General features: G+C 38.0%; 1 pseudogene; it reads right to left on the bottom strand.

The window, feature by feature from the left end:
* Positions 1–18,164: 18,164 nt before the first annotated feature.
* Positions 18,165–19,149, bottom strand: LOC101519088 (electron transfer flavoprotein subunit alpha, mitochondrial-like; annotated as a pseudogene).
* Positions 19,150–23,748: the final 4,599 nt, after the last annotated feature.

Genomic DNA, 23,748 nt, shown 5'->3' with positions numbered 1-23,748 from the left:
CATTAATTAATTGATTAAAATAATATGGGTGGTGGTGATGAGAGATAATACAGTGAAGGAGTATATTAAAAAGTGAGAAAAAATTGCAGGAGAGAACACACAAAAATTTGTTTCAGAAAATTTCTTCTGGCTATGACACTGAAAATGGACTTAACAAGGCAAATCATGGGTGTGTGTGGGACAGGGAGTTAAGCTACTGTGTGTTGCCAACATTCCATAAGGATGCCAGCTCCAGTGTCAGCCACTCCACTTTTGATCCAGTTCCCTGATTATGTGAGATAAGGCAGATAAAGATACAAGTACTTGGGCCTCTGCACCCAAATGGGAGTACCAGCTGAGGTTCCTATCAGTTGGCTTTGACCTGGCCCAGCCCGGACCTTTATGGAAATTTGGGGAGTGAACCAGCAGATTAAATATCTCTTTTTCTTGTTCTGTTCTTTCTCTATCTGTAACTTTGCCTTTCAAATAAATAAATAAATAGATAAAGCTTTCTTTTAGAAAGAAAGGAAAAAGAAAAAAGGAAAGGAAAGGTATTGGGCCCAGCATGATGGCTCAGTGGCAATATCCTCACCTTGCAATGCCAGGATCCCACATGGGCACCAGTTCCTGTCCCAGCTGCTCCACTGTTCTTCCAGCTCCCTGTTTATGACCTGGGAAAGCAGTGAAGGATAGCCCAAAGCCTTGACACCTGCACTTAAGTGGGAGACCTGGAAGAAGCTCCTGGCTCTTGGCTTCAGATTGGTTCAGCTCCAGTCCTCGTGACCATTTAAGAAATGAACCAGTGGATGAGTGGAGGGAAGACCTTTCTCTCCCTATCTCTCCTTCTCTCTGTAGATCTGATTTTCCTTTCCAGTTTAAAGATATGTGTGTATACATATATATTTATGTATTTTCTAATATATACTTAATTTATATAGAAAGAAAGGAAAGGAAAGGGAAGGGAAGGGAAGGGAAGGGAAGGGAAGGGAAGGGAAGGAAAGGAAAGGAGAGGAAAGGAAAAGAAAAGAAGAAAAGAAAAATCAGGATGCAGAAAAAATTAGCAGTACTCATTCCCATGAAGATTGTTGCTGATTGTCTCCCGGCATACCTCCCAGAATGCGTCTGATCTCTTCTGATCTCAGAAGATTGTTGCTGATGCTCTTAATTTTACTTTCTCAGCCAACAAACACTGCTTATCTGTCCTCCCCCACAAACATGCACACACACAAGAGAGATGGTTGTGCTTTTAGTGGTTGTTTTGAGGTCTCTGTCTTCATGCTACTGTATGCATGAACCAGATGGTTGGCTGAACCATTAGAAATCTTATGTTTAAAAAAAATTTTTTTTTGTTAATATGAAGAGAACAAAGTTCATGTGTTTCATGGGTACTTTTCTCAGAAAACAACCACACATTCCCCATTACCCCCTACCAAACCGTCCCTGGGGTTCCTTCTCCCGGTCTTGTCTTTGGATCTCAACTTGCTTTATACCAGGTATGAGTTAATAATGAGTACACAGTGGTCAACAAAATTGAAAACAATTTTGTAAACTATCCTGCCTTCAAGATATAAATATGATAATTGTTCATGGCACAAAGAAAGGCCTCCCTAATCACTTAAATTGCTTCTACTGAATGCAAATCATGTAGTAGATAATTCAGGGCTTTATCTTATTTAGGAGATTTATTTTACGGTCCAGGGACATGACTCAATTAGCTAATCCTCCCCTTACAAGCACTGTGATCCCATATGAGCACCCATATCTGTCCCAGCTGCTCCATTCCTCATCCAGCTCCCTGCTTGTGGCCTGGGAAAGCAGTTGAGGACAGCCCCAAGCCTTGGGATCCTGCACCCACAGGGAAGACCCAGAACAAGCTCCTGGCTCCTGGTTTTGGGTGATTCCTCTCCAGCCATTTCAGGTTTTAGAAGAGTGAACCAACAGACAGAAGATCATTTTCTGTCTCTGACTCTTCCTCTCCATCTTTGTAACTCTGCCTCTCCAATAAATAAATCTTTTTTTATTGCAAAGGCAGATTTACAGAGAGAAGGAGAAACAGAAAGAGAAACTTTCATCTGCTGCTTCACTAGCCAAATGACAGCAATTGCCAGAGCAGAGTGAGTCCAAAGCCAACAGCTTTCTGGGGGTCTTCGACATAGGCACAGGAACCCAAGAATATGAACCATGCTCCACTACTTTCCCAGTAGATTAACAGGGAACTGGATCATAAATGGAGCAGCCAGGACTCAACCCCCCATCCACACAGGATGTTAGTATCAGCCCCAAAATAACAAGCCACACTCTTGACTTTAAATAAAATAAAAGCTTCAAATGTTACCATTTACTTTGGAGTTTTGAAAAGTGGAACAGGCAACACTTATCCCAACACCAATGTACAGAAAATTTCCACCCATGCAGGACTATTTTTATATATCCATGGTAACCTAATTTTCTTTTCCTTTTTTCCCCCCTTTGGCTGCCAAGTGGGTGTTGCTAAGCAGTTTACATTACTGAACTAGATAATTATATCAAAACTGTAAAATCACTTGCACATTCTCATTTTTATTATGTAAAAATTCTGTCCACTTGCCCAAAGAAACCTACCAGAAATACTAAATTAGTTTTTAGAAACCAATTTGTCTTCAAGACAGTGTCATTTCACCAAAATACATTACAGAACACTTAGAGAAAATATTGGAATTTCCAGAATGTATGTGGGGTAATCAAACTATTTCTGTTAATGCACACAAATAGAGTATGCTATGTGTGACCAGGTGGATTTTTTTTATTCAGTTTGTTTTCCATATTTTCTAACATTTATCTTTAATAAACAAAGCTAGAAACATCCATGAAAAGAAAGCGGCTCCATTCACAATATATTATTTCCAAGGCAGCCAGCAGAGAATCCTTGTCTGTAACAGCATCCATTTGTAAAACCTTCCCACAACTTTCTCATTTTTCTATGGAAAAACCAGCCTATGACATGAAATGGATCTTCTGGAGAAAGTTTGTGACCAGTCTTTGTAGTTGTAAGGATACATGTTACCTCTGCTTCATGAGCTATTAAACATCTCATGTGCTGTTTCATTTTCATAGCATTTCCCACATGAGGGTATATTGGAATATCAAAACTGATTGTCTAAGCAAAGAAATATTTGGGCAATTTTTACCATGAACTTCAGAACTAATTTTGGATGTACTGAAACATTTTGTTCATTTCTTTTTATGGAACATTGGAACTAACTTGAAGTAGGCTATGTATGATGATAATTAGTTGACCTGAGAATATCAGTTCACTATCAAGTTGTTGTAAGACGTATCAATTGGACTCCAATAATGATTCTGTTATTCAGTAAACTCATACCCTTGAGAATAATATGCAAATCCTCTCTATCTTGCTTTCCTCATCTCTGAAAAGAAGCCAATTCAAGAACTGAACCTCTGTCTATGCATTAATCTGAATTTAAGATGCTAATATGTGTCGAGGGCTTAGGTTGAGGCCAAGCATATGACAAGCCATACATCTACTTAATCATCATCCTTAGGCTTATGCGTCCACTTTAATCCAGCTTCATCCCTGATTTGAGTGCCTGTGATCTTAGCCAGCTTGTAAAGGTGAATACGATATCTTGGTTCAGAATTTATACTTTTTTTTCCCCTAAACAAGATGAAAATTCTAATCAGCAGAAATACTTCAGAATGTAATTTTAACTCAATTGAATTCTTCCTTTGCTGAAAGTATGTTAACTGCTGTAATTCAGTTTTGAATATCTTAACGCATTTATCTTGTTTAGAGTTAGCATATGGCACGCATCATATTTGGCTAAAGGAATGCGATCGTTTTATTTTCTGCAAGAAATCAAACATACACACAGTGCAAAAGGGAAACACATTAAGAATCTAGAGACAGAATTCACTGCTAAATGGCAATTGAAAAAGATATGTTGCTTGGAAACTGGAGAGAACAGTGCTTTGTTTCAGCTGAAAGGTAATACAAATCAAGCATTACAATAGTAGAACCTTTTTAAAATTTCAACAATATAATTGATGGGAGTTTTAATGAGCTCTGACACTTAACTTAGACTGGCGCATTTCAACCATAAGGTTACTTCACCAAGTTCACCCACATACCCTTACAGATTTATGCTGAGGCTTCAGGGTGGACACACTGGACTTAGATTGAGGGAAATGAAATATGCTTTCTAAGAACAATCACTTTGCAAAAAAAAAAAAATTGGTACACCCAATCAGTAGTGTCACGTGCCACAGTTTTGGGGCATGGAACTTGCTTATTTATACGCTGTTTCATGCCATTTATAATGGGATACAGTTTTACACAATGTGAAATGATCATTTGTTATTTAGTATTTACACTCTTAATCATTTCTCCCTCCTGAAGTCTCCTTATAAGTTAGGTTTATATGACTCTAAAGCTTGTATGGTTACTCTAACTTGGAAAATAATTTATCTACACCTGGAGCTGTTTATGTTGTTTTAGAAATTCATTATTTATTTAATTAGAAACTTAGTATGATTACTTTTTAGCAAACTTCAAGATTTTTCATAAACTCTAATCATTCATCATCAAAAGCTGGTTTCCAGTTCATTTTTAAATGAAGGCATTAATTATGATTAGTAGAATAGAGATTAAAAATGCTGATTGAGTCCTGTGGTGTACCAGGCTTCCTACTTGGTTTATTTTTGTTTTCTAAAGTAAACAATGAGCTAGTAAGTTGGGTAATGTGTTTATGACATCTGTTTTTGCTAATTAACGCTCTTTAGTAGAGACTAAGAGATGTGGGTCTCTATCCTTGTAAGTGATGATACTTCAAAGAGATGATTCCCAGAACTTTACACATGCATTCTTGAGTTCTTAAATTAACAGGAGACTGAAAGATGACTTGCAACTCAAACGGTTTGTAAAGGATTAGCAATTGTGAGTTTTCTAGAGCAAATGTTCCCAAACATGGGAAGTTCAGTCCAGCTGAACAGTGAAACCCTCGTGGTCACAGGGTCTCTCTTATGTTTCCTGCATTACAAACACTTTCCCTGTCTGTCTGAGCTTCTAGGATTATGCTCTCCATCAACACAAAAAGTTGGATCATATCACTCTCTCATATTTAAACAAAACAAAAGCATCCTGGCCCCTCTGCTTAAAATATAAAAGAGCAGTATTGGCAACTCTAGACTTCTTATTAAATTGGCCTCTATGCTGATCACTTCACCGCCCTTGGAGAAGGAGACACACATTTTCAATCTTCTAATCTTTGTACATTCCATTAACATTAGGAATAGCTTTTCTTGTATCCTCTAGCCAGGACTTCAAACCAGATCAGATGTTACCTGTGTGATGAGACCTCCCTGTGTCTTCTAATCAGCATTGGGTTCTCCAACATGAAAACGTAATATGAAAATTTTCTCGCCGCTCCCCACACAAAAGACTTCCAAGATTGATGTCCCATTTATCTCTTCATGGTCTGTGCCTCTACTTCTAATACTGAGAACCTCTGACACAAGGACTCTGCACCATTACACTTTGCATATACAGTATGTATTACCTGGTCTAACACACAATAGTTGCCCAGTGATCATGGTTAGAATGTTCTTTTTACTTTTATTGGGAAGTCAGACTAATAGAGAAAAGGAGAGACAAAGAACTGTCATCTGTTAGTACTCTCCCCAAATGGCTATAACAGAAGTGAGTGGATACAAAGTCAGAATCCAAGAGCTTCTTCCAGGTCTCCTATGTGGGTGTAGGATGCCAAGACTTCAGGCCATCCTCCACTGCTATTCCAGGCCAAAAACAGAGAGCTGGAAAAGAAGCAGAGCAGCCAAGACACAAATGAAAGCCCATGTGGGATTCTGGTGCTAGCAGGCAGAGGATTAGCCACTTCAACCATCAGATCAACCCCAATATTCAATATTTAATGCAACAGTAAATATGTTTTATCATTTTTAAAGTAATATGTTCAATATATCTGTGATATAATTACATCTTGAAAAGGCGTTCAGCATCTTTTATGGATAGGTAAAGTTCATTTCCATGTTATCATATTCTTGATGAAGTCCAATTTAATAATAATAACTAACTAATGTGTGTACTGTGAGCAGACTCCACCTGAGAGAACAACTTGGCTTCCTAGAGAAAGAATGTTTCCTGGTAGACTGAGTAAAGAGTTCTCACTGGGATCACCGTGTGAGATGCAAGCACCTGCACACAGAGGCACCTGTAAACGCATGGATGTTTGAGAAAAACAGCATCTTCTAGGAGGTACAAGAATTGAGAATACTTGAAGCTTGAAATGTAAACTTAAGGGATGGGATGAAAAGGGGGGAAAGAGGAAGCTAAAGAAATAAAAGGAAACAGATGATAATTGCAGCATCCTCCAAGAAAATTCAGAATTTGTTGTTAGAAAGATATCAAAACACTCAATATTCACACGCCTGGTTCAAGGCTATGGCACAGGCAAGCAAAAGCAGTAGACAGAGCTAGCCTACTGCTGGATTCCTAATGAGTGTCAGTTCAGAAAATGTTGTAATATGTGCTGAATTAGTATTGAATCCTGAAATCACAATGAAATACAGCTAAATTTGCCTGACTTTTCAAGGTGAGGCTGATGAACAGAACGGAAGCATCAAGGCCATGAAACAGTTCTTTTGAATAAAGGATTAATGTTAGGTTAAGTTTATGGTTCAAGTGACTTTTCTACTTTTCTATTTTGCCTCAATAATTTATGGAAATGTCTTTGAGACTGCAATATTCTATATAAACCTGGTTTTCAAAAATTCTTGGATGTATTATCCAATTGAATCTAGAACAAAGAAATAAATGCCTGATAAACAAGTAGAAAATGTAAGCTAATATTCACATACATGATTCATGAAAAAGCAACACATTTTCCAAGACCCTGGATGTACCTGACACAAAGGAAAAACGTAATCCAGTTGTCCTACAAGGAAATAACAATAAGCAATAAAATGGTAGTCAAAAATCTAGTTTTGAAAGATGATATATTCCTTGGAAAAAAATTTTAATTTTTATTTATTTTATGGATCTGGGAGAGAGAACAAAACAGAACCAAGTGAATCTAGCTCAGCTCCATCAACACACTCCTAAAGTGCCCATACTATCTGAGATTATCCAGGGCAAATATGAGAGCAAGGAATTCTTCCAGCTGTGGTTCATAAATGCAGCTAGGAAAGCCATCACCCGATGCATCCCAGAATCTGTGTTAGCAGGCAACAGGAGCAGGGCCAGGACTTGAACTATCACACTTCAAAATGGGATGTTGTTGGCGTCCCAACTTGTGTCTTAATCATTAAACCAAGCACCAACCTTAAAAGTGTTTAAATATGGGGAAGTTGCCTAAATGGAGCTACTACAGCGCGTGGTTGAGGCTCAGAATTTACAGTCTTCCTGCTTACTTTATCATGAACCTTATGAGTGTTCTTCAGAAAGTCTTTGAAATTCTTTTCATCTTGTTGTCCTTGGGATATAAGGGATGCCAGGAATAGTAACATAATTGTAATGGGATTTTTCCCCTCCCAAGATGAGAACTCACTTTAGAAATCACTTTCCTTTTCAGTGATAAACAGTAGATGTTTTGATCCAAATAATATGAATAATCATCCACAGCATGAGTCCTCTTCCCTTTTAAAATAAACTGCTTTCTTTTGCTATTCAGACTGAGAGCTACATTGTTGGGGACGTCAGAAAACTTTGCAATAGTCTTTGAAGGAAACAAACATGTTGGTTTACTTTAGGCAAGGTTCTTACCAATTACTTTAGCACTTTTATGCAGAGAAAGCAAGCGTGGCTTTTATTCATTCCTCCATATCATTGTACTAAATATAATTTATGATCATAACATCATTGTATTAGCTCAAGTATGATTGTCTTCAATATTTTATCTATTTCCTCTTCACCCAATCATTTAAAAGTGTTTAGTCACGTTGCATGATTCATGATATACTCATTAGATTAGCACAGTAGTGAATATGTATAATTTATAAGTAGCTTTACATATATGAACAGTAAACTCCCTGTTGCTGTTTAGTTGTAAATATTTGCAGTTAAAATTTGAAGTCCTCCACTCTGTAAATGCTAGTTTCTAGGTTCACTTTAACACTGGAAGATTTCCAGGCCCATTTGATCTTTTCCCAAGCAACTTTACAAACTGAGAATACTATCAGTGTCTGCATTCACAACTCAGCCATTCCCCAGCCTCTCAGTCATTCTGATAGAACCAAACCCGAAGCTCTGAGCAGGGTCAGAATCTTAATCAGCAGGTTCAATGCCCATTCTCTTAGTCTTCTAAAAATGGTAGTGAAACTGAGCTGCTGCATCGTCAGTCCTGGTTCACTCTTTTCTTCCTCTTTATTGCTTCTTTCTACTTCTCCCAGCACTCCTTCCCAAAGGACAGGTGTGATGTCATCTCCACTCTTTGCTTGGACGACCACACCCACACTCAAGGTATTACCAACTAATCAAAGTAGTCATCAACATGATCAGCTGAGCAACATTACATATTCCCCTGAAGCTCTAAGTGTTCAAAAGTGAATGAAAAATATTTCGCATGAGAATGTTTCTCTTCTTAAATGAAATCTATCAGGGAAATCACTATAGGGAAAATGAAATGATCATTCACCAGTTACTTAAGTCACAAATGTGATCTTTATGCTGGACCCTGCTCTGTCATTTTCCCCTCCATATCAAATCTCTAGAATGACCCAGTGAATTATAATTTTTAAATATTCTCTTAACCATTACATTCTCTCTGTTATAATGCTGTTCAGTCTGGCACCCAGACCTTCTCACATGGATTCTTACGGTAGCTTTGCTCCACCTATTTCCTCCCCACAGTTTCATGAGTAAAATATATTAAGACAAATTATATCATATCATTAAAATATTACCTAATGATCAACATTGACTGAATGACAAAAAGTGTGACTACCTGCACAACCAGGGATTTTTTTTTATCTGTCATTTTTCTAGTTCTCCTTCTTATTTCTATTTTGTTACCAACAAAATTTAACCAAATATAATAATTGTGCGCTTTAACTGTTAAAAATTGATGCTAGATGAATGCAGGACATTTTTTAAAAATATAGATGCTATAAAACAATGAATGTTACCCAGGTATCCACATACTCCATCATTGATTATTTCTTTTCTTTTTAACATTTTCAGACTGAAGAAAATGTAGACTATCTCAGAATGTCCCCATTACTGAACAAAAGTGTTCACAAGACACAGGAGTCTTCATTTGGGGGGAGAAGCTTTCTTGATTTATTCCTTTTAATGCACAGAAGACATACCACTATATAGCTAGAGCCTGCATTCAAGTGAGAGAATTAAAAACTGTAGTAATGTTTAATGACATGCTTATCTATAACTGTAATAGATAAGGAAATCTTCAACTACATTGCTTTTTTTGCTCCAGCCTTCCTAACCCACATGATAATAAACACAAGATTTATTTCAGCATGATGCTATATTTCCTGTAATATTCTCTGAAACGTATTGAACATAAATTAAACCAGTTATTATTGTGTGAGCTACTTGAGAACTGATAAAAGAGAAAAATTCATATAAAGAACACTAATTCATATTTTGTTTTCAAGAATTTCCTTGTTTGAGAGAATTTGCTGTCATTTAAGACTAGTTCAAACCCAGACTTGTAGAACTGCCTCTTGAGTTAGATGTTTTAGCCACTGAGATAGATTTATTTCATATGAAACAACTAGATTTAACTTTCATAAGCTTACTTGGTACCTTCTGCAAAATTAGTGTTAAAATACACTGTTTGGTGTAAGTAGACTTTCATAAGCAATTTGAATGATCGCTTCACATAATTCCACAAGTTTTTCGCTACCATGTCATTGTCCTTCTCTACCATCTCAAACTAACGTTACATGTATTTGCATAAACTGTTATATTTCCTATGAAACACAGCAAACAAATCCTTTTGCATTTCTGGAAATCATTCCTAATTTGGATTGAAGCCTTACAGATTTAATTCTGCCCAACTACAACTGATATGGTTTTACTTGACAGCCATGTGGTTATTGGTGCAATACTGCTTTCAGGTTTTGTGGGAAGCTAAGCTGTGAAGCAATGCTTTCTGGGGCTTGGGAATTCAGTACAGGGGCACTAGCTAACCTCCAGCTTTTCGACATGATTATATTTATCTATATTTAAAGTACAAAGGAATCAACATCCTGGAAAGTAATTGCTCTATTGCCACAGGGACAGAGATTGGAAAACTGTGAGTTTAAGGGAGAAAGTGCCTGGGTAGTAATCCCTTTTATTATCTACTCTAAGCTGTAAATGACTCTATCCACAGCCTAATAAATAACTGTGTCGTGAACTGTGGGGTCAGAGGACTTGAGCAAGATTGTTCAGAAGTCCAACTTTTAGAAACTTTCTGTGTTCCTAAGGTCGTGTTATGCCTTTTAAAAGGATCTGTTTGACAGGGCTGAGTACAGTGCAGATGTTAATGTACACAGCAGGGGAGAACAATTACCCAAACCACTCATTTGCTGGGTGATCTCTACGGCCTTTTCTAACTTTAAAATTCTATGGCTATGTCTAAATTAGAGAGTCGTTTTCACTTGAACTGACAAAGCTAATAATATTTTTTAATTAAGGTATTTTCCTTTCAATAAATGGCTGAATGTTAGATCAGGGAATTATGTAATTAGAAACCCAAAATTTGTCTGGGAAGTAGGGGTCATAGAATTTAGCAAATGATCAAGATCGTGTGAAACAAGATTGTTGGTGGAGTCAGAGCTAAGACCCTCGTCAGCTGGGCTGCAGGAATACACAGAGGTATAGACAAGGCAAGACGGGAACGTGAAATAGTGAACAGGAGTCAGCAGACGAGGCCAAGTTAGGTTTGGTGAAAAGGCAGCCAAAGCAATCTCTAGGGGCTGTGAACTTAATTCTGTTTTTCCATTGAGACACGTAAATTTTCCTCTATCAGTTCTGCAAACAAAAAATTCCTAGGTTTTATTTCTTCAAGGGCTGTAATGATAATTTGCACCTTACCTGCCATCTAAGACACCTTGAAAAATGACATAAAGGAGCGATTCTTGGGGACAGAGGTGTGGCATAGTGGGTTACACCACCACCCGCAGTGCCAGTTTCACATACAGGTGTCAGTTTGAGCCCTGGCTGCTCCACTTCCAATCCAGCACCCATCTAGTATGCCTGGGAAAGCAGCAGAGAATGCATGCAGTGCTCTGTCCCCTGCGACCACCTGGAGAGCAGGATGAACCCCATGACTCCCAGCTTAAAACCAGTTAAGTTCCAGCCATTGTGGCTATGTGGAGATGGAATATCTCCCTGTCTCTCTTTTCCTCTCTTTAATTCTGCCTTTCGAAAGCATAAATATCTTTAACAGAAAGTCTTTATAATATGGACAAATTGATAAATTTCATAAAACTTGGGTTTGGGGTAAGGTAGGTTACCATCCAGGTAAGTACTAATTATTTCATTAATTTCCAGTTCATTGTCATTTTCTACTTCCAGGAACTCAACCTGTACTCTGGGGCTTTGAGGGGATCCCAAAATGGAGGTTCGGGGGCATATAATTAAGGAAAGCAATTAGCTTCAATGAGTAATGAATTATTTCCAACCTCTCCGTAATGTATAAAGCAAGGAGAAAATACTACCATCTACAACATGCATAAAGTTTCAATGACCAACTATGAAAAGGTCATTATCTCTAGTCTACATGTGAGGGCCACCACACACTGGCAATTTAAAGGAACTGTTTTCCAAGACATTAAGTAAAAATTAGGATAATCAGGATCTAAACCTTGTCATTCATCCTCTGTGTGCCACTTTGTTACTCAAGGTTTTATTCATCTCTGTTGCCTCATGAAGAATGCAATGATTAGAATCTGTACGGCTGGCAGAAAACAAGACAGTTGGCAAATGAGAAAAGATTTGCAGGAGAAAGTATACCTGTCAGAAGTCACACATTGTGGCAAAGCAGGTCGAACTGTCTCCTGTGATGTCAGCTTTTTGATATGCCCGAAGGGGAAAGATGCACCAAGTACCTAAGCCTCTACACCTGTGCAGGAGACCTAACTGAAACACAGCTTCTGCTTCAGCCTGACCCAGGCTAATGTGACCATCTGGGGAGTGAAACAGCAAATGGGAAGATCTTTCTCTCTCTGTCTCTCCTCTCTAACTCTGCCTTACAAATAAATAAGAAAAAAAAATGTTTTTAATAAAGTTGCAAGACACAGAAAGGGGAAACATAAAACGGTCTTTTTTTAGCCTTATCATTCTGGCAACAATAAAAATGTTCATTCTAAGGGTGTGATGCTACTGAAGAAAGAAATTTTATTACCAAGGCATTTAAATCACCCAGGAGAGAGGGAGCTTTCAGAAGTGAACGAGCAAGGACCCAGGTGAGGCTGTAGCACCACTTCCACGGCACGACACAGGCGGAGTTGGAAGGACACAGCGTGGATGAGTCCTAGGGAACAGGAAAATCGCAGGCTTTGCCTTTGGCGGAGTTCACAATCATCCATATATCCAAAACCTGCCCCTCCTGCTGGGCTCCCCTTGTTAGTAAAAGGTGTTATCGCCTCCTTCATGACCCAACCTGGAAAAGTCAGGACTCCCCTTATTTCACAGCCATCAGTCACCAAGTCCTTCTGACCACATACCTAATACACTTGAATGTATTTCTTTTCTGTGTCCGATTCTGAATGCTATTGTTTGTCAGATCTAGAAAGGTAAAAAGGTAAGTCTTGTTTTCACCTGCTTTGAACAGTCCTTTACTACCCTACATTCACAAGCCAACTCTATAAGTACAGTTAGAATTCAACGTGTAACATATTCTAGCGACTGAACTTCCCTAACAACAAAGCCAGGGGAGGCTGTTCAATGATGTTTCCCTGTCACCTTCCTCTAAAATTTAGCACCTCCGTAATTACTCGATTATTGTATGCTTTCCAAACAGAATTGTAAATAGTATGAGGACATGATCTGAATCTGTCTAATTCACTTCTACTTCTCCAGTGCCTGCAAAAGTAGATATCCATACAGTGAATGAAGGAAGAGAGATTGAGCATGATGGTAACACAAAAAATCCATTCTCCCCACAACATGGAAACCATAGAAAATACATGCCATAGCAAGTTACTCAAGAGCTATTATCAGAAGACATAAAAGATGTTTCTGACATTAGGTGAGTTGCAAAAAGAAATTATTAACGTCTGGTTAAAATGAAAAAGTACTTACTGCTTGTTGACAGTTACCCACTGACTTAAATAATTGCAAGCCACTTACAGTCTCATTCCAACTTTGCATAAAAAAAAAAACACAAAAAAAAGATTTAAAAAAAATAATTGCAAGCCACCAAGCTTGCAACTTCATAAATAACTGGGATCATCAAGCAGTACTATAGCAATACTTGGTTAAATTTCCTGGAAAATCTGCAGTAAAAATCATACATTTTTCTGATTCTCACATGGGAGCTATGAAAGTATTGCCATCATAATGAATCAATAAATCTCAATTGATATCTTATATTCCAGAAGCACTTTGAAGTGAGACATAGATGGAGAACTGCCATGTTCGGAAACAAAGGTAATGGGCCTTTGGGACCACATTGTGGCACAGTAGGTTAAGCTACTGTGTGTGATGCCATGATTCTACATGTGAGTGCTCCTTAGAATCCCAGCTCCTCCGTTTCAGACCCAGCTCCTCACTAATGCGCCTAGGGAAAGCATTGGAGAACAGCCCAGCATTTCAAACAAATGCATGAATCTATTTTTAGTAACAACAGAAAAGGAATAGTGAGCTTTTAATGGCTACAATGCAGACTCGTCTGACAGGCTCCCAGCCAGCTAATGCAACAGAGAAACTTCTGGAGATTTTCACTCACTGGTCTCCTTCGGGATCCACATACTCCCGTTGGTCCAGAGATTCAGCAAAGCTAATTCTGCCCCAGGACTCAAGAGAATAGCAAAAAAGCATAATTCATCTTTCTTTTCAGCTAAAATTCTTCCAAGGACAAGAAAGTAGTTTTTACAATAAATATTGTTCACTTTTATTTAAAAAAGAAAAAGAAGTTTCTTTTGTAGACCCTGTTCTGTCCCAAGTGAATTTTGACACTTACCCATGGCCCTTTCACTCCAACAAAATCTTATTGAATACAGATTAGTGTAAGTCACTCAGAAATTCAAAATCTGAACAAAAGAAGATAATGTAAGAAAGGGAACATAACTCATTTTGAGGCTGTTTCTCTGGGGATTTGGACTAGAAAGACACTAACTTACAAGTAGGTCTCGTCGTGCTTAAGTTTCCTTTTACTCTGAAAAATATCTTCTAATTGTGTATTGAGCTAATATTTTAAAGTATTTCAATTTTATTTGATATTCACTACATTGAAGAAGAATTAAAATGCAGCAGACTGCTAAGGTACTTGGCAGGAACATAATGGATTTACTCAAGAGTCATCAGGGTTAAGATTTCTGCATAATTGATTTCTTTAACGATTAACTTGGTAAAAAATAAATGAATTAAGTATTATCATTTAATAATGCATAAATGTCACAGTGAGATTCCTCGTTCCAATTTCAAACACTCAAAACCTGAATAACAATTAAAGTGAGTACTGTCACGAAGACTGGGCAATCAATCTGCAAGTTTGTCCTTTTGTGTCTACCAGGGATCTTTACTGTTATGTCACAGGGACTTTGTTTTCATCTTCTATCACAAAGCACCAAGTACATTCCTGAAGGTGTATTTGTTGAAACTAGCACATAGCTGCCCTTATGAACAATTGGCTTAGCTTTAGGGGATTTATAAGGATATTATTATTATTATTTTATTGCAAGTCAGATATACAGAGAGGAGAGACAGCGATGAAGCTCTTTCATCCATTGATTCACTCCCCAAGCAGCCGCAAAGGCCAGAGCTGAGCCAATCTGAAGCCAGGAGTCAGGAGCCTCTTCCAGGTCTCCCATGCTGGGTACAGGATCCCAAAGCTCTGGGTTGTCCTTGACTGCTTTCCCAGGTTACAGGCAGGGAGCTGGATGGGAAGTGGGGCAGCCAGTATAATAACCGACACCCATACGGGAGCCTAGATGAGGATGCTAGATGAGGAGTTTAGCTGCTAGGCTACCATGCTGGACCTTGAATAATTTTTTATAGTTATTCTGAGGTTGTTTTCTCTGACAAACAAGCAATGACTCTATGTATGATTTACTGTATCATATAATTGATGGAGCCCAACCTACTAGACTTGCGCATAAAAGGTAATCTCAAAGGAATACTTTCACAAATTACTGTTGGAATGGAAGAAGCATGGTTTAGCAAGATAGTCTGTAGAGCTTTGAGATTTGGTACCACACTGACAGTCACCCGCCGACCTGGATAACTGAGAGCTAGCAAGCTTATAACCTTGTAAACAATGAGATCAAGAAGTGCTACAGTGATTTTTTTTTTCAACTTACTTGAAAATTCTGAAGATCAATTTGATTTTTCTGATTTTCTGTTGGGAGTTGCAAAGTTATTACTTGTCATTATAGCATGTTAGACAAATATCAACCAATACCCTATACTCCCCAAATCATTATGAAATGAGTCCTAGGCTTAGAACAGCCACATTCAAGAATGAGATAGTGTGGATTTTGGAGCCAGTGTGATTGGGAGGAATTTCAAGTCCAGGGAAGAAAGTTACTAGGAAGATACATGTGCAATAGGTATGAGAGGCACCGCGGCTGAGGTGGCATCACACTTCCTCACCTGCCTCTTGTGGTTATTATTATTATACATATTTCTACAAGCCTTTCTGTTTTCACCATTAATCCCTTTTCTGCCTATTTGACATGAAGATTATCCATGAAGATTTTGTTCACGCTAACCATTCCTCATGACCATTCAACTGGTATTTTTTTTTAGCTTTATTTATTTTCAGGAATGTTTTAACACTAGACTCTCAGAGTCACAGCAACTACATGATAACTACCAAAACACAATTTTAATCAACTCACATATTAATATGATATTAGCACGAAGAGAATACACTCCATGTAGTTCATAGACACAATTCCAATAATATAGTTCACTTTCTCCCCATTTTTCCTCCCCTTTTCTTTATTTTCAAACATTTACTGATTAAATTAAACATTTTCCAATTAGCTTGTCTTGAATTTAGTGGAAAGTCTTTTTTTTTTTTCCTGCAATATTTATTTCTCAAAGACACAGCCTGACTGTAGATGCACCACAACCTACAATTTACAAAATCACACTTCAAAATGCAAACAATCGTGGGGCCACAATGCTGACTGGGACACCTGCATCCCATGTTGGAGTACCTATATGCAAATCATAGTTCAACCCTCAGCTTAACTTTCTTGCAAATTTAAAAGGTGATCATTCAGATACGTAGGTCTCTGCCACCTGTATGGGCACCTGGGTGGAGTTCCAGGCTTAAGACTTCAGTTGTCCCAGGCCTGACTGTTGCGGGCATTTGCAAAGGGAACAATGGGATGGGAACCTTCTTCCTGCCTCCGTTCCTCTTTTCTTCCTCGTTCTTTCCTTCTTCATTTTCTCTCTCTCTCTCTGCCTTTATAATAAATAAAAATGAGTAAGTCAAAAACATTTTCTTATGATACTAAAATATATAAGCCTACATAATCGTTAAAGTCTTAAAATAGACTATGTGGTAACTGAAATGTGCTAATTTTTGGAACACTTCTCTTTCAACTGTGTTAATGGCAGAAGTTGCAAATATTAATCTAAATTTACAATATGTTATCATGTTGTTACTCTTTTATTTCTTGTTTGACTAGTCAATTCTGAGATAAAATATATCTGTTCATCCATTTCTACTTCTCCTCCATTGATATGAATAGATAACAATTGCTTTTTTTCCAAATCAAGTTGTGTATACCCTCAGCATACCAGGTCTGCACTTGAAACATGCTGTTTCACTTGCCAGCTGATATTACTATCATTCCTATGATGTACACTTTTTTTTTCCTAGTTGGGATTCCAATGATACTACTAAAATTACTGCTATCTTTTTCCATCACAATACTCTGTCAGTGATATTGTAACAAAAATAAAACTCACAAGCTCAAACATTTGTAGAAATAAATATTTAAAATAAAAAATCCAAAATCTTGAATTTCTAAATGTGAATATATATATATGTATATATATATAGAGAGAGAGAGAGAGAGAAAGAACAAAGGAGATTCAGTAGCTGACAAATAATTAAAGAACTATAATTAAAGAGTTAATTGTTCTAATCAAAGCAGAACTCCTTTGTTTCATATCTTAGATTAGTTGAATGTATTTGTAAAATGTGTGCTTTTGCATGCTTTTTGCAAAATTAATGACTATCTTCTTATCCCTAAACTTATTATTTATTCCTTATGGGAATTTTAAATAGAGTACAAGTGAACTAATGAATTATAAATAATATCTCAATACTCCATTTAATAACATTATATTGAAATACAATTATTACTTTTACCCAAAACCACTGTATGAGAATAAAGTGAATTGAGGCAGATAGTGGTATTAATTAATCCAGAAAGGGAAACAGACTGTTTTAATACAGAACATCCAGTTTAAACTTTAGCAACCACTGCATGATATAGAAATTTTAATTTTACGAGTTTCTACTCTACTACTGGTAAGGGTAGTTATCCACCACTGAAAGTCTTGTAAAATCTTTTCAGATATACAATTAAACTACTTTTCCAGGAGCACAAGCTTTACAAAATGCACATGGGTCATGGACCAGGGTGCAGAACAATCCAGAAGTCAGACAAGATCCAGAGAATATCTTGCACATTTGAGGAATTCTTTCCCAATTCAATTACCAAGTTAGATCAGTAGAAATCTCTTGAAATCAACATTCACGACTGAAATTTGGTTTTCTTTTTCATGGAGAGAACTACCACATTTTCTTTCAGGTTTTATTGTGGGTTTTATTACATAATTGGAAAATTTCAGAAAAAAATAATCGTTTGTAACCATGAATAATTACAAAGAAATGCAACAGTTCCATAAAAAGAAAAAGTATTCTGGCTTTTGTTAGAGTTTTTCCTTGGTGTTAAGACCTGCAGCTTTGCCCTAGCCGATGCAGTACCCAGCGTGTCTGTGATGTGGGCTGATAATTTGGATGGTTCTCTGTGATTGTAGCTCATTTTTTCTTCAACAGCTCAGTCATCTCAGGAACTACCTAAAATAAGTCTGCAACTATTCCATAGTCAGCCACCTAGAAAATGTGGGCTTCTGGGTCTTTATTAATAGCCACAATTGTATTGCTGTCATTCATCCCAGCTAAATGCTGGATGGCTCCTGGTAGCCCAGAGGTGCTGCGATTTTTCCTGTCTGTCCAACTTGCATGTCATTGGGAACAAGGCCAGCATCAACAGCAGCTGGAGAAGCACCAACTCGGCATGCAGCTGATCTGCCAGGTCATACAGCAGCTTAACGTTCTCTCTGCTCTTCAAGCCCCGGCGCACAGAGACCACCACTTTGGCACCTGTCGACTCAAGCCGGTCGCTCTTGGTTAGTTTCTGGCCGAGCCACTCTGACACTCCCACCGGAGAGGTACTGAAAGCGTTTTCTGAACTGGCACCACCTCCACTTGTTGCCGCAGCTTCGAAAGATGTTCCTCGGACAGAAAACACCTTCACTGTCTCATCACACTTCACTGTGCGCAAAGCATTTCCTGCATAAACAGTCCTCAGAAACGTGTCGGGAGACTTGATGGCAATGAGGTGAGAAATGCGGGCAGCATCAAGCTTGGCCGTTACTCTAGGCAAAAGGTTCTTTCCAAAGGCAGATGCTCCGGCACAAATGTGCATGCAATTGAACTGCTTCTGCGTTGCTTGGATCAATGGTGTCAGCTCCTCTGGAAGCAGGCCCTTGTACCCATCGTGTTGAACCGCTAGGACTTTTGCCACACTTTCCACTTTACACAGCTCTTGTGCCACCTCGTCACATTTGATTCCAGCCACTAGGCAGGACACGTCTCCTTCCAGGCGCTTGGCTGCCGTGATGGTGTTTAGAGTGATGGGGGCCAGGGGATCATTGGCATGCTCAGCTATCACCAGTGTACTCTGGAACCGCAGCAGGGAGGCTGCCTGCCGGAGCTGCCCAGGAGCCACTGCTTAGAACATGGTGGCCGCGCTCATCCGCCCCAAGTTTCCGACTTTCCCCCCGAAATACCTGGCCGGCCAGCAGCTTTCCGCAGTCCTCCTGGAAGATCCCAAGGTGAGGCAACGGAGGCCCCACAAACGAGGAGTCAACCAATCAATCCGTTTATTGAGTCTAATAGTGAAGTTTATATACAGAGTGATAAACAAGGCGGCCCAGAGCATTAACAGTAACTTGATTGGTCCCCCTATTGCGCATAGCCACCAATCAACTTGAAGGTCAGTTTTCGATAAAATCCTTCCTGATGGGAGCAGTCTGCAAGCCTGACCTGACCACAACTGCTCCTAATTGGTTCTTTCATTTCCTTGTTGCAAGGTGGGGACCTTCTAAACAGAGGAAAATGATGTAGACATCCAGTCCCGGGCCACCTATCAGCCATCAGGTCAAAGCCTGTCTCAGTTTGCCAAGCTCCTTGCTGTTTTCCCACAGGTGCAGTGTGTTGCCTCCATCACCTCCACCAGAGGCCAGGAAGGCCCAGATCCACATACGGCTACCCAACAACATTTTCTAGCCCTATTTTACGTCACTCACTCGTACTACCAGTATGTCTTATTCCTGATTGTACTATCCTTTGCTTATAATTCTGTTACCAAATCTGAGGTTACGTATGTGTTGTGAGAGAAGCCACTGACTTGAAGTATGCTAATTTGGGAAAAGAAGAGACAGTTTAGTTAAGAGGCGAGCAAACTGGAAGGCAGTAGTGAAGACTCTCAGCATCCAATCTCTTCATGGAAGAAAAAGAGGAAACGATTCATAGAGGGAAAGTCAATAAACAACTTGACTGCAGTCATTATCATTTCATGGCTTGCTGTATCCTTTTGTGACCAGATAGTGCTAGAAATCAGGGAAAGACAACCAAAATCATTCATTGAGGTTTGGGAATCGAATCCTAGTTTACTTGGGTGCGCTAGGACTCAAAATGCTATACTGTCAGCCTCTGCTACATGTGAAGGAATTCTATCTTTATCTGCAGGGTTGACATTATAGTTCAAGCAAGGTGTGCGTCTTCCCTTTTATCCTTTAGGCAACCATACAATACAATAAAATCATTCTGCTTTGGAGCTAAACTGAAGCATGTTCAACATGTCTTTAAGTTACATTGAGTTTGAAATACAAATTATTAAAAATGAATTTTGATGCAATTTTTCCTGTGACAGTGAAACATGATTCAGACACATTATTCTTACCTCTTCAGCAAAGGTATAACATAATTTTGAATCTAATTAACAAAATTTTAGTGTATGATGTTATGTGAGTTTTCAATCATAAATATTTTTGATACAGTTGGACAACTTCACTCACTTCTACACTTGAATTCACAGTTATATGACTCAGTACATGTTACTGAAGCAAAATACATTTCCACAAAAATAAATACTACCATATCCTGATGAACACTTGAACATATTAAAGTTCACCTAAAACAGTAATATTACACGTTGCTAAACCACTAAAGTTCAATGAAGTAATAAGGATGGAGAATTAAATTTAATTCCTCATATTTCAACATTTGGAAAATATATGTTATGCTGATCAATACTATATATCCTCCTGCTAATATTTTGGTTATTTTATAACATTTACATAAAAAGAAAGGAACAATGACAAAAAGATGAGCTATGATAAAGTTAGTGATTATCATAGTTAGTAGACATAAATTTTAATCTACCCAGGAGGTAAACCGAAGATGTGTCTTTAAGTGATAAATTTTCCCCATTTCAGGAAAAAAAGTAGATAGTGGAGGCTGTTCTGCCAGATTAATATCTGCTGATGACTGAGCCTTTAGCCTTCTGACTTGAGGGATAGACTTCATCTCTTCAAATGCAAGCTTTGATTAAAAGGAAGATAAATGAAAACCATTTTCTTGATTCTTTTCTGCCCCTTTCTGAATAGATATGCACATTTAAATTCCAGTTACTTCTCTTACATAAGTGCTCGTACATGACATGTTGTCACCTTTGGTTCAGTCGCTTCAGGAATGCTAACCTTCTATTTTGAAGTGAAATAGAAAATATGCCATTGTAAAAATTAAGGGGGAAAAAAAAGCCATAAAGAAGGAGGAGGGTGGGTGAGGAATGCAGGCAGGAGGGAGGGAGAGGGGGAAGGTGTTGCCTTACTCTTAAATACGTATCATGACTACAAAGTGAAATTTGTTCATTTCATAAACATAATTTTTAAAAAGAAAATAAATAGTATCATTGGCTATGGCTACCAGTTTTAAATTTATTGCTTGAGACTCAGAAAGAGAACGAGATAAACAGACAAAAAGAAAGAGCTTCTATCCATTGCTATTTCCCGCCCCCAAATGCCTGCAGTGTTTGGTGCCGGGCCTGTCCAAAGGCAGGGGCTCTGGACTCAGCTCAGGGCCTTGACATGGAAACCTGTGACCTGCCTAGTCAGTTATCACCACTGCTTCCTATGGACTGCATTAGGAGGATGCTGAAATCAGGAGCCCTGGATGGGAATTGAACTCAGATGCCTCTCAGCAGGAAGCTAGATGCCCCTGTGTTACATATTACTTCCGACAGGTACTTTTATGTGTGCCTTTTTTTCTGAGTTTATGAAAAGTGATAATTGTATTAGCCAATTTTACTTAACATTCCTGAGTACTTACAATGTCAGGCTTTTTCTAAGGAATTCGAAAACATATCTTTGTGATGCTTGCAACAAGTCCCTAAGGCATTATTTTCTCCATACTTTATATGTAGAAAACCACAGTGTGGAAAATAAATCAAAGTAACTTTTTTTTTTACATATTAAGTTTTTACCACATATATTTCTTGTTCTGCATGAACTTTTCATTCATTTATCTGTAAATAGGATATTTAATACCCAATAATTCAGGAACAGTAAGACATCAAAGAATTTCATAACTTCTTTTTAAATGTGTTTTATTTGAAAGGCAGAGTTACAGAGAGAAAAGAAGTGACAGAGAGCGACAAAGACCTTCAACCCGTTGAATCATCACCCAAATGGACGTGATCACCAGATCTAGACCAGTCAGAAGCCAAGAGCCAGGAACATCATAGTTGTTTCTGATGTGAATGGTAGGGGCCCAAGGACTGGGCCATCTTCCATTGCTTCATCAGGAGTGTTAAGCCAGAAGCTGATCAGGGACAGAGTGGCTGGGACTCAAATCAGCACTATAATACAGGACAGATGGAGTCAGAAGCTTAATATACAGGGCCACAGCACAGGCCTCAAATTTGTCATTTTAACTTGAAAATTCTGATTCCTTTCTCAAACTGAAGCATTTAAAATGATATATTTGTTTATTTGAAAGACATAATTATGGAGTGATGGTGTGCTTTTTGGAGACAGAAGATACTGCCACTTGTCAAAATATTCCTGTTGTTTATCTTGGCTCTTTTTTGTACTTTTCCTAGGAGGTGTTTGCCTTCACATTTTTTTCTTGGTACTCACTACTATCTTGTTTTTCCCTGTAGCACTTCCTAAGTATCATCTGCAAGACTGAAAGAGTGGTGGCAAGTTCTTACAATTTCTGCCTTGAAGGATCTTTGGAGTTTCTTTAAAGGTGTCATTCTCTTGCACATTTTAGAACCTTTTCATTATGTCTTACTTTTGAAAGTTTGAACATAATGTGTCAAGGCAGAGATATTTCTTCATCTTCCACAAATCAAAAACTAACAAATGCTGGCAAGGATATGGCGAAAATGTTACTCCAATTCACTGTAGATGGGATTGTTAACTAGTACAATGATTACAGAAGACTTTGAGCAATTCCTGAAAAATCTAAACCATTGATCTACATTGTGACCCAGTCAAACCAGTCCTGAAAATTTACCCAACAGAACTGAAATCATCACATGGAAAAGTTGTCTGTACCCCCATATTTATTGCAGTTCAATTTACAATATATAAGGTATGGTATCAACCCAGATACAAATTAACTAGTGAATGATAAACAAAATGTGATATATAAATGTGGCATATAGACAGAATGAAATCCTGTCTTTTGCAACTAATGGCTACAAATGGAGACCATTACACTTAGTGAAATAATCTAGACCCCAAATGATAACATCATATACTTTCTTTGATTTGTGGTAGGTTAATATAGAGTGACATTAACATTTTGAGACTTCATTATCATTAATAATCCTCGCCTATATAGCTATGAAACAGTGGTATTTCTCCTTTCTACTTGGTAAAGTCTTTGGTTAGTGGAGGAATAATGATGTACTACAAAGTCACCTGAAAGTGTTATCACAAGAGTTAAGAGAGAATAAAAGGTACAGGAAGGAAGGAATGAGGGAGGAAAGAAGGGTAGGAATTATCAGTTATGGCCTTAAAATTGTATATATGAAATAGATGAAATATGTTCTGTTTATGTAAATAAAAAGAAATAAAATCAGACATAAAGAGCCAAAAAATTCAGATTTTGTGATCCAATGAAATATTTGTATTGGGCCTAAACTAATGATGCTTTTTTGTTATGTTGTTAGCATTCCATTGAATGGGTCTTACACAGGAAATTAAGTATCATTATAGAAATATTGGTACAGATCATCTAGTCAACCAAAACTTAACATGTCGACTTC

This window comes from Ochotona princeps, chromosome 12 (assembly GCF_030435755.1).
Source record: "Ochotona princeps isolate mOchPri1 chromosome 12, mOchPri1.hap1, whole genome shotgun sequence".
Lineage (NCBI taxonomy): Eukaryota > Metazoa > Chordata > Mammalia > Lagomorpha > Ochotonidae > Ochotona > Ochotona princeps.
Note: the sequence above shows the minus strand (reverse complement) of the source record. Positions and strands in the feature narration are given on the sequence as shown.